Source organism: Oncorhynchus tshawytscha, linkage group LG16, assembly GCF_018296145.1.
Source record: "Oncorhynchus tshawytscha isolate Ot180627B linkage group LG16, Otsh_v2.0, whole genome shotgun sequence".
In the NCBI taxonomy this organism is placed as follows: domain Eukaryota; kingdom Metazoa; phylum Chordata; class Actinopteri; order Salmoniformes; family Salmonidae; genus Oncorhynchus; species Oncorhynchus tshawytscha.
The window spans coordinates 69,138,580-69,149,022 of record NC_056444.1 but is presented as its reverse complement, the minus strand read 5'-3'; positions in this window follow the sequence as shown (position 1 = coordinate 69,149,022).

The following is a 10,443-nucleotide window of genomic DNA, read 5'->3' as shown; positions in this document are numbered from 1 at the left end:
GAGCATCTCTCCATAGTGTTCTGACCCAACGAGCTCTTATAGCTGGATGGGAGGAGTTGTTCAAGCCATACAATGTTCAGCCTCCAATCGAGATGTAGGCTGCAGCCTAGGCTATACAGTAAAAGCGAATATTTCATAATACATTTTGTAATTGCCTGTACTTTTTCTTACTATTTAATTGTATTGAAAGTATTTTAGTTGTATATTGAAATAAAACACAACAGGCCTAGTAATGGTAATAACGAGAGGCTATTATTGTTTGTGAAAAATAAAGTATTCACATTATTATATCATAAGATCCCCATGTTAATTATTATTAAGCTATTACATGTTATTATTGCATATGCATATCACATTTTAAGGTTCGTTTATTTTTACAATTTTTTACTTTACATGATCACTAATGGGGCTTGAGAAGGGTTTACAAGGAGTTCAGACAGTTAATCTCTGAAACCAAGAACTAAAATCTCCCCTCATTATGTTAAGTGTGTCTGTCCACTAAAGATGAATAGACAGTAATGTATATGCTAAATGTGTGATCATGTTGTTGCTTGCCAAATAGTGAATGTATAATATGATAAATCATTGTTTATTTATATTTATTGATTCATTGCTTATCTCCAGAATAGATTACAAACAGAATTTTGGAGGCTTAGCATTTTGAGAGAGTAGGCCTACTGTTTCTCTCAGTAGCACAAATAGCTTCTGTTAGCCCATTGGATACTGGAGCTGTAGTCCATAAGGTGGAGAGCTTTTACTAAACACTGCATCGCCTAAATGCCAATGTGCAACCACCCTTCAAATTTGAGTAAAACAATTAGCTAACATTGCTGACACACAATAGGCATATAATTTCATAAAATAATATAGGCTTAACAATAATATAATATATAATTAACAATTCATCAATTTATTAATGAATAATGAACATAAATATGTACTGTATAAGCTGTCAGATGAGCTATGCCCTAGTATATCAAGTACAGAAATAAAAATTTTACGCTTTTTTGGTCAAATGAAAATTCTCAATGTGATTGGGTCTACACCTATTCATAAACAAAATCACCCTCAGTAGCTAACCTACTCTCGCCCCATGCTGAGAGGGTTTTCTTGGGGGGTGTGGGAGAAAGTGAAGTGTTAAGTAAATAAACGTTGAGCAGATGTCCATGGGTGAACCAGGGACACTCGTCCACTTTCTGGGTCCAGCTTTGACAGTCACCCAAGGGCAGCTTTCACAAACGTATCCACCACCCCCTGCCTGCCAACCAACACATCAAACCAGCACTATATGCCTCAGCTGCATCAACAATGCTAACCCACCAGACCAGACATCCAAGCCCACTTTATAAACTCTTAGGAAAAAAAGGTACTATCTAGAACCTAAAATGGTTCTTCAGCTGTCCCCATAGAACCTTTTGAATAACCCTTTTGGGTTCCATGAAGTACTCTTTCCACAGAGGTTTCTATATTGAACCAAAAAGGGTTTTACCTAAAACCAAAATGAGTTCTACCTGGAACCAAAAATAGTTCTCTTATGGGGAAAGCCGAGGAACCATTTTGGAACCCTTTTTTTCTGAGAGTGTAATGAAGTACTGACTGAGGCCCTTTGAGGATTATTAGGAGGACAGGGCATGACAAGGACAATGACCCCAAATACCTTCTTACTTTAGTAAGGCCTTATCGTGCCAAGTGGGGTCCTCTGTTCACCCACAATAAGTACATCTTATGTTTAAAGTTGATGTAAATTACTCCAGAAATGTCATATGCTGTATACAAGTCTGTAAATACAGACTCTTCTCCCTACGGACATTTGAAGCAGGGAACTGTACAGGGAGAACTAATTAATGGAGTAATTTAATCTCTGTGGGAAAAAAATCTGTGGTAATAAATAAATATATTTTAAATATGCCGTAATTGTCAGTATGTGCAAACCAAACTAGTGTGTCACTAGCGTTACAATCTTACAGAGCCATATGGTGAAAAACCACTTGATGGTTTCATTTCAGAGAGATAAAAACAAAGAGAGTTGCACACTCCACATGTATAACCTCCTAGTAATTTATTGGATAAAAAAACACCAATGTTTCAGCATCACTGTGCCTTCTTCAGGGTCACTTAAAAGAAAAAATGCTATATATCCACCTCACTCTCAGAGAAATAAGAGGTACTGCTAGGATTTACCCAGTCAAATGTAAAAAATAACTACATTTTTAAGTAAGAAAACTACAAATGATACATGTGACATTACTATTAAAAATAATAATAATGCAATTCAGTAAAATGAGATCTGTATATGAAATATTTTAATTTTTAATATTTGTCATTTAGCTGATGTTCTTATCCAGAGTGACTTACAGTAAGTGCATTCATCTTAAGATAGCTAGGTGAGACAAATATACAAATATACTGTATGCAAACATCGATTTCCAGCTATGAAATGGAAATATAGTGTTGCAAAAAAAAACATTTTCATACACATCTAAAATCTATTAATAAAAAATACGAGAAGAGTAATATTTTACACACACATGAAGGTACCCATAAGCAATCATTTTTGATGAAATGTTAAGCCATGCTTATGAACAACACTAATTTTTCACAGGATTTCTCAAGGCTCTTAATGTCCATCCGGAGGAAGTGTTGACATATATCCATGGTGGTGAGCTCATTGGTTTCACCCCCTGCAGAGGCCCCTGTTATTCAGCCTGCGGATAACATTGGAACTGAAAATAAGCTTAGTGTCAGAGAAGAGAGAACTTCAAACTGTCTTTATCCATGCTGACCAACATACATATTTTAGAGAGCATCCCTCACTGAGTCTCACTGAACCCTGTAGAAAGGGTCAGGCATAGGAACATACTAAAGATGGACAAAAAGCACATTCATGTGTAGTGTGGATGTTTTCCCATGACTATGTTGTTGTTGTTGCAGATTAGGCAAGACTATTTGACACGTATATCTTGCTCAAAATAATATGGCATGGGCTTAGCAATTTAAGTATTTAACTACAGTAGACACCAACTACTTAGTATACGTTTTAAGCCGACTAGATGAAAAATCTCTAGATGTTCCCTTGAGCAAGTGACTTAACTTCTTATGGCTGCAGGGGCAGTATTGAGTAGCTTGGATGAATAAGGTGCCCAGAGTAAACGGCCTGCTCCTCAGTCCCAGTAATATATGCATATTATTAGTAAATTTTGATAGAAAACACTCTGAAGTTTCTAAAACTGTTTGAATTATGTTTGTGAGTATAACATAACTCATATGGCAGGCAAAACCTGAGAAAAAATTCAAACAGGAAGTGGGAAATCTGAGGTTTGTAGTTTTTGAACTCAGTCCTATCGAATACACAGTGGGATATTGGTTATGTTGCACTTCCTAGGGCTTCCACTAGATGTCAACCATCTTTAGAAACTTGAATGAGGCTTCTACTGTGATCTGGGGCCGGATGAGAGCTCTTTGAGTCAATGGTCTGGCAGAGAGCCAGGTCCTGGTCATGCGCATTTCACATGAGAGCGACCTGCGTTCCATGGCTTTTCTACAGACAATGGAATTCTCCGGTTGGAACGTTATTGAAGATTTATGATAAAAACATCCTAAAGATTGATTCTATACTTAGTTTGAAATGTTTCTACGACCTGTAATATAACTTTTTGAACTTTTCGTCCGACGTTCGGCTGGACCTACACAAGCGTTTGGATTTGTGTACTAAACGCCCTAACAAAAGTAGCTACTTGGACATAAATAATGGACATAATCGAACAAATCAAACATTTATTGTGGAACTAGGATTCCTGGGAGTGCATTCTGATGAAGATTATCAAAGGTAAGGGAATATTTATAATGTTATTTCTGATTTCTTTTATTTTTTTTCTGAGCGCCGTTCTCAGATTATTGCATGGTTTGCTTTTTCCGTAAAGTTTTTTTGAAATCTGACAGCGGTTGCATTAAGGAGATACTTGTATTTTCATCAACATTTATGATGAGTATTTCTGTAAAATTGATGTGGTTATGCAAAATCTCTGGATGTTTTTGGAACTAGTGAACATAACGCGCCAATGTAAACTCAGATTTTTTTTATATAAATATGAACTTTATCAAACAAAATATACATGTCTTGTGTAACATGAAGTCCCATGAGTGTCATTTGATGAAGATCATCAAAGGTTAGTGATTAATTTTATCTCTATTTGTGCTTTTTGTGACTCCTATCTTTGGCTGGGAAAATGGCTGTGTTTTTCTGTGGCTTGGTGGTGACCTAACATAATCGTTTGTGGTGCTTTCGCTGTAAAGCCTATTTGAAATCGGATACTGGGGTGGGATTAACAACAAGATTACCTTTAAAACGGTACAAGATACATGTATGTTTGAGGAATTTTAATTATGAGATTTCTGTTGTTTTGAATTTGGCGCCCTGCACTTTCACTGGCTGTTGTCATATCAATCCCGTTAACCGGATTGCAGCCGTAAATTAACCCTAATTGCTCCTGTAAAAATCTCTGGATAAAACCGTCTGCTAATTGACTATCCCTTTGAAATGCAAGACAGAGAAGTGACTTATCTTGCACAGTTTGCACATTTTTCTGGCTTAAAATTAAATAAAAAAAGGTTGGTTAGGAAGGATTGATGGACAGATTCTGAATAAGAGTCTACTCTTAGGGCAAGAACTCATAGGGCAACATATTGTAGATCCATTGTGTTTGTCAAAATTGCTCAAGCTCAGTACATTTGGTTGGGAATCATTGATGGACAGCAATATTCAAATCTGGGCTATGATTTTCAAGCAAATTTAAGCCAGGACTGAGACTTGACCATTCAGGAACACTCAACACCTATTGGAAAGCCATTCTGGTGTGCCTTTGGGATTACATTTGTGTAATTGCTCTGCTGAAAATGTTAACTTATATCCCAGGGTTAGGTATTCAGAAGACTGAGGCAGGCTTTCCTCTAACTTTTCATCTGGGCTTTGATACTTTCATATTTATTTTGATCCTGCAAACTCCCCAGTCCCTTCCAGTAACAAGCATGCCATCACAATACTTGAAAATAGAGAGGATCAACAACTTTGCATTCACTCCACATGACTGGCCTGTATGAGAAAGTGAAAAGAAGGAAGCTTGTGTTAAAGTAACTGTCAATTGTTTCCAGATTTGTATGAAACATGATCTGTAATAATTATAATATGAGTGAAATATTTTTCCTTATTATGTACAGTACCAGTCTAAAGTTTGGACACACCTACTCATTCAAGGGTTTTTCTTTATTTTGACTATTTTCTACATTGTATAATAATAGTGAATACATCAAAACTATGAAATAACACATATGGAATAATGTAGTAACCAAAAAAGTGTTAAACAAATCAAAATATATTTTATATTTGAGATTCTTCACCATTTTCCTTGATGACAGCTTTGAACACTGTTGGCATTCTCTCAGCCAGCTTCATGAGGAATGCTTTTCCAACAGTCTTGAAGGAGTTCCCACATATGCTGAGCCCTTGTTGGCTGCTTTTCCTTCACTCTGCGGTCCAACTCATCGCAAACCATCTCAATTGGGTTGAGGTCAGGTGATTAAGGAGGCCAGGTCATCTGATGCAGCACTCCATCACTCTCCTTCTTGGTCAAATAGCCCATACACAGCCTGGAGGTGTGATTTGGGTCATTGTCTTGTTGAAAAACAAATGACAGTCCCACTAAGCGCAAACCAGATGGGATGGCGTATCACTGCAGAATGCTGTGGTAGCCATGCTGGTTAAGTGTGCCTTAAATTCTAAATGAATCTAAGACTGTCAACAGAAAAGCACCACCACACCATCACACCTCCTCCTCCATGCTTCACGGTGGGAACCACGCATGCGGAGATCATGCGTTCACCTACTCTGCATCTCGTAAAGACACAGCGGTTGGAACCAAAAATCTAAAATTTGGACTCATCAGACCAAAGGACAGATTTCCACTGGTCTAATGTCCATTGGTTGTGTTTCTTGGCCTAAGCAAGTCTCTTCTTCATATTGGAGTCCTTTAGTGGGGGTTTCTTTGCAGCAATTCGACCATGAAGGCCTGATTTACGCAATCTCCTCTGAACAGTTGATGTTGAGACGTGTCTGTTACTTGAACTCTGTGAAGTATTTATTTGGGCTGCAATCTGAGGTGCAGTTAACTCTAACTTAACTCTGGGTGTTCCTTTCCTGTGGCGGTCCTCATGAGAGCCAGTTTCATCATAATGCTAGATGGTTTTTGCAATTACACCTTGAAGAAACGTTCAAAGTTCTTGACATTTTCCGAATTGACTTACGTTCATGTATTAAAGTATTGAAAGACTGTCATCTCTCTTTTCTTATTTGATCTGTTCTTGCCATAATATGGACTTAGTCTTTTACCAAATAGGGCTATCTTCTGTATACCACCCCTACCTTGTCAAAATACCACTGATTGGCTCAAACGCATTAAGGAAAGAAATTCCACAAATAAATTTTTTAACAAGGCACACCTGTTTTAATTTAAATGCATTCCAGGTGACTATCTCATGAAGCTAGTAGAGAGAATGCCAAGCGTGTGCAAAGCTGTTATCACGGACTGAGGAGTTTGTCAGCATCAAAAGAAATACCAAAGGAGCAAAGCCCAGGGAAAAAGTGAGAGGAAACCCTGCCTCAGTCTTCCGAATACCTAACCCTGGGATAGAGTTGTATTTTCCAGCGGGACACTACCACTATGTTGCTGTTACTACCACTATGCTGCTGTTCATTGATTATTGATTGCCATTACCATTAGTATCTAACTATTCATCCTGCTACTGCTCACTATTACTCCTGTTTACATGTATATAATGACTTTGTGATTTTGCTATTGTAAATGTTTGTAGGATTATGTAGCCAAATTGTATCTATTATCGTACACTACCATTTGTGTTTTTTATATGCTATTTTAATATGAGAATTAACCAATGATATGAAGCCATACCCGGCCATGATTACAGACACCTGTGTGTCTTTTGACATTATATAAATGAGTCATCCCGCAGTGTTTGTCATTATTCCCTGATGAAGACAGCTTGTCTGTCGGAACGCTGGACATAAATATTTTTGTATCTGAGCTCCTAGAGTGTGCGGCTCTCCTTTATTTTTTTTACATGTATATATTACCATTAGTATATTACCATAAATATTTAAATATTCCTGCTACCAGTTACTTTTCAGCCCTGTTTACATGTATATCCACCTATCACTTCTAAATTAACACTCTAGCACACACACACACCACATATTATGCTGTCATACTGTTAAATATATTATTATTATTTATCCTGCTACCAGTCACTTTCTCCTAAATCCCTGCCTACATGTACATCTCTACTTCATATACTCCAGCATAACTACATATTGTACATTTGGTACTGGCACTAACAATGTATATAGCTTCCTCTCTTATTTCTCGTGTTTAAAAATATATGTATTAGTTATACTATTTTGATATTGAATTCTGCACTGTTGGGTAGGGCTTGCATGTTAAGAATTTCACTGTACTTGTGCATGTGACAAATTAGACTTGAATTACACAAATTGTAATGCCAAAGACACACCAGAATGGCTTTCCAAGAGGTGTTGAGTGTTCCTGACTGGTCCATTTGCTTGAAAATCAGAGACAAGGTTTGAATATTGCTGTCCATCAATGATTCCCAACCAAATTTACTGAGCTTGAGCAATTTTGACAAACACAATGGATCTGCAATATGTTGCCCTAAGAGTAGAATCTTATTCAAAATGATTCATAGCTGTAATGGCTCCCAAAGGTTCTTCCACCAAGTATTAACTCTGGGGTGTGAAAACATACACAATAAATAGATCTTTGTTTATAAAATTTGTATTAATTAGGATTTAAAAAAATAAATAATAATTCACTTGAAAGAACAGTAGAAAAAAATATAATTAAAGACTCCTGTTTGGAGTTGGGTACTGGGAGGGAAATATAAATGATATAGGGTTCTTAGGCTGCATTTTCACATGGAGCCCAAATCTGATATTTTGCCCCAAACTGGTCTGACCAATCAGATCAAATCTTTTGGGCAAAAGATACAAATTGAGGTGGCTGTGAGGTCATATTTTTATTTCACAACTGGACTGAATCATGTTGCGGACTCACCAGTGATGAAGAAGAGCCTGCCATAAACATAGAACACATTTCTTTGGATATCTCTCTGCATACTATGTTTTCATTCAAAATGAACTGTTAGCTATTCAGTAGCAGCAACATACAGCAAGAATGAGATTACTATGCAACTTTGTCTCCAAATAAAACAGGTCCTACCATTCCACCCCCCACCCCCCCATTAACCCCCTAAAGTAACAGGTGCAATCTCCAACAAACAAAAAAATCGAACAAAATAATGAATATGGATTTTGTGTGTCAAAACACTGTGAGAATATGGTTACTTCCAGACAGTGAGCAACAGGAAATCGCTTCACATGCAACGATTCTTTGGAGGAATGTACAGTCCTTTAGGGCTACTCAGCAAAGGCTGCCACCAGTCTCCCTTCACTTCCTCCATGGCCGCAGAGGGATGGGAAGAGGCAGGTCTGCGCTCACAAAGACTAGAGATGTGGATAGACGGAGACCCTTATCTTGTTGTAGTGATCTACAATGGACTGATCTTTAATCACCATATCCATTTTTTATGGCTACCTTCCTTTAGATCAGAGGCTTTACTTGAGAACTTACTGTAGACGGGAGCCATAATAATCAGAGCATTTTGTCTGTCACCCTAAGTGATCTAACAGCAACACTCATCAAGCAAGGCCACATTCAATGCAAGGTCATTTTTTTGTGACATCAATACATACATATACCTTTGAACTTACATAAAGCTACATACCAATGCGATGCACTTCTTTGTCATTGAAGACAATGTACTATCATTTTGCCCCTGGAGATGTACAGAACTATTGCCCCTAAATGGACAGAAATAACATCCAGAAATGACTTCAAAGGGGTTTCATGTCAAACACTTATCTGAAGGTCAAAGACAAAATGGAAAACAGGCCTGGAGGAAGAATTTTCTTCCTTATGAATTCACCTTTGGACCTGCATCCCCTGAGAAAGCCTATAGCACCTCCTCATACCTGACCCTCTATGGCAAACACAACCTGGAGGAGGTTGGGAAGTTAACAAGAGGCATGTTTTTTTTATCAACTGAGGCTGACTGGGTAAGACCAATGGCACACAGAGAGGAAAGGGGGCAGGCATGCCTCAAAGCCTCATCTCAAAATAGCGTGGAGAGAATTAACCGTTTAACTATTTTTACAGTCAGTCTGGTCTGGAGTGTGGAGGCACTCTGTTCGCATGACACCTGACCGTTGATTTGTACAACATCCTGTCCATCAGCTCATATCACATACTTTGTTTGCGTACCTCTTGTGCGGCGACTGCTTTTTTGAGAGCAAGTCATTTTTCGATCTCACTGGTTGTGAAGACGGTACAAACAGAAGTTCTTTGGTTTGGAGGTCTAGCACAACTGTACTGTGACTGTGGTTAGCATGGCAGGTGCTAGCGGTAGTGAAATTGATTGTGATAGAGAATTCCAGCGAGGATCAACCTGTTACATCTGTTGTAAGTAGGAAGAACAGAAACAAAAATGTATTGTAATGAGGGCTGAATACTGCTGGGGAACTGAGTGGTGCTGAAAGTAAAGGCCTGCTATAAAACATAGGACTACTCTAGAAAAGGAGCATGTACAGTAGAAGAGAGCTGCAAAGTATGGTTATTTTCCAGGAACCATCAAACAAAAGCACCGTCATCCTATTCAGTTGACAAAAGAAATTCAGCTAGAGAAAGGGATGTTTAAGGCTTCCAAAGTTTTGGGATTTGGCAAAGTATTGATTTATGCAAACGGAAAAATGCAGCAGGAGACCATTTGAAGTTAGAATCGCTTAATGAGGGTCGGGTGAAATGCCATATCCCTGGGGCTAAGGCCAATCTTAGGAGGCTGGGATACCACTGTCAATAACCATGGAAGAAGTTATGACTTCTTTGAATGGTGGGAAAGTAACCGAACACAAAAGGATGTAAAGCAAAAAGAGGCATTCAATTGGACACAACGGTACTGCTAAACTTAGAAGAGAAATTGCCAACCAGAGTACAGCTAGGAATGCTAAGCTATCATGTTAGAGAATATGTGCGATCTCCAGTTCTGTGATTTAAGTGCCAAAGGATGGGGCATGTTGCTAATGTGTTCAAAGGTAAAATTAGATGTGCAAGGTATGGTGGGGACCAAATTTACAGTAAGGATGCTGTAATACAGAATGTAACATATTACAGCATCCATGCTGTAAATGTACAGCAGGGATGTTGTAATATGTTTTACAGCAAGGAAAAATCACTGTAAATTATATTACAGCATCACTGCTGTAAAGCAAAATTACAGTATTAAACTGGCAACTGTGGTGCC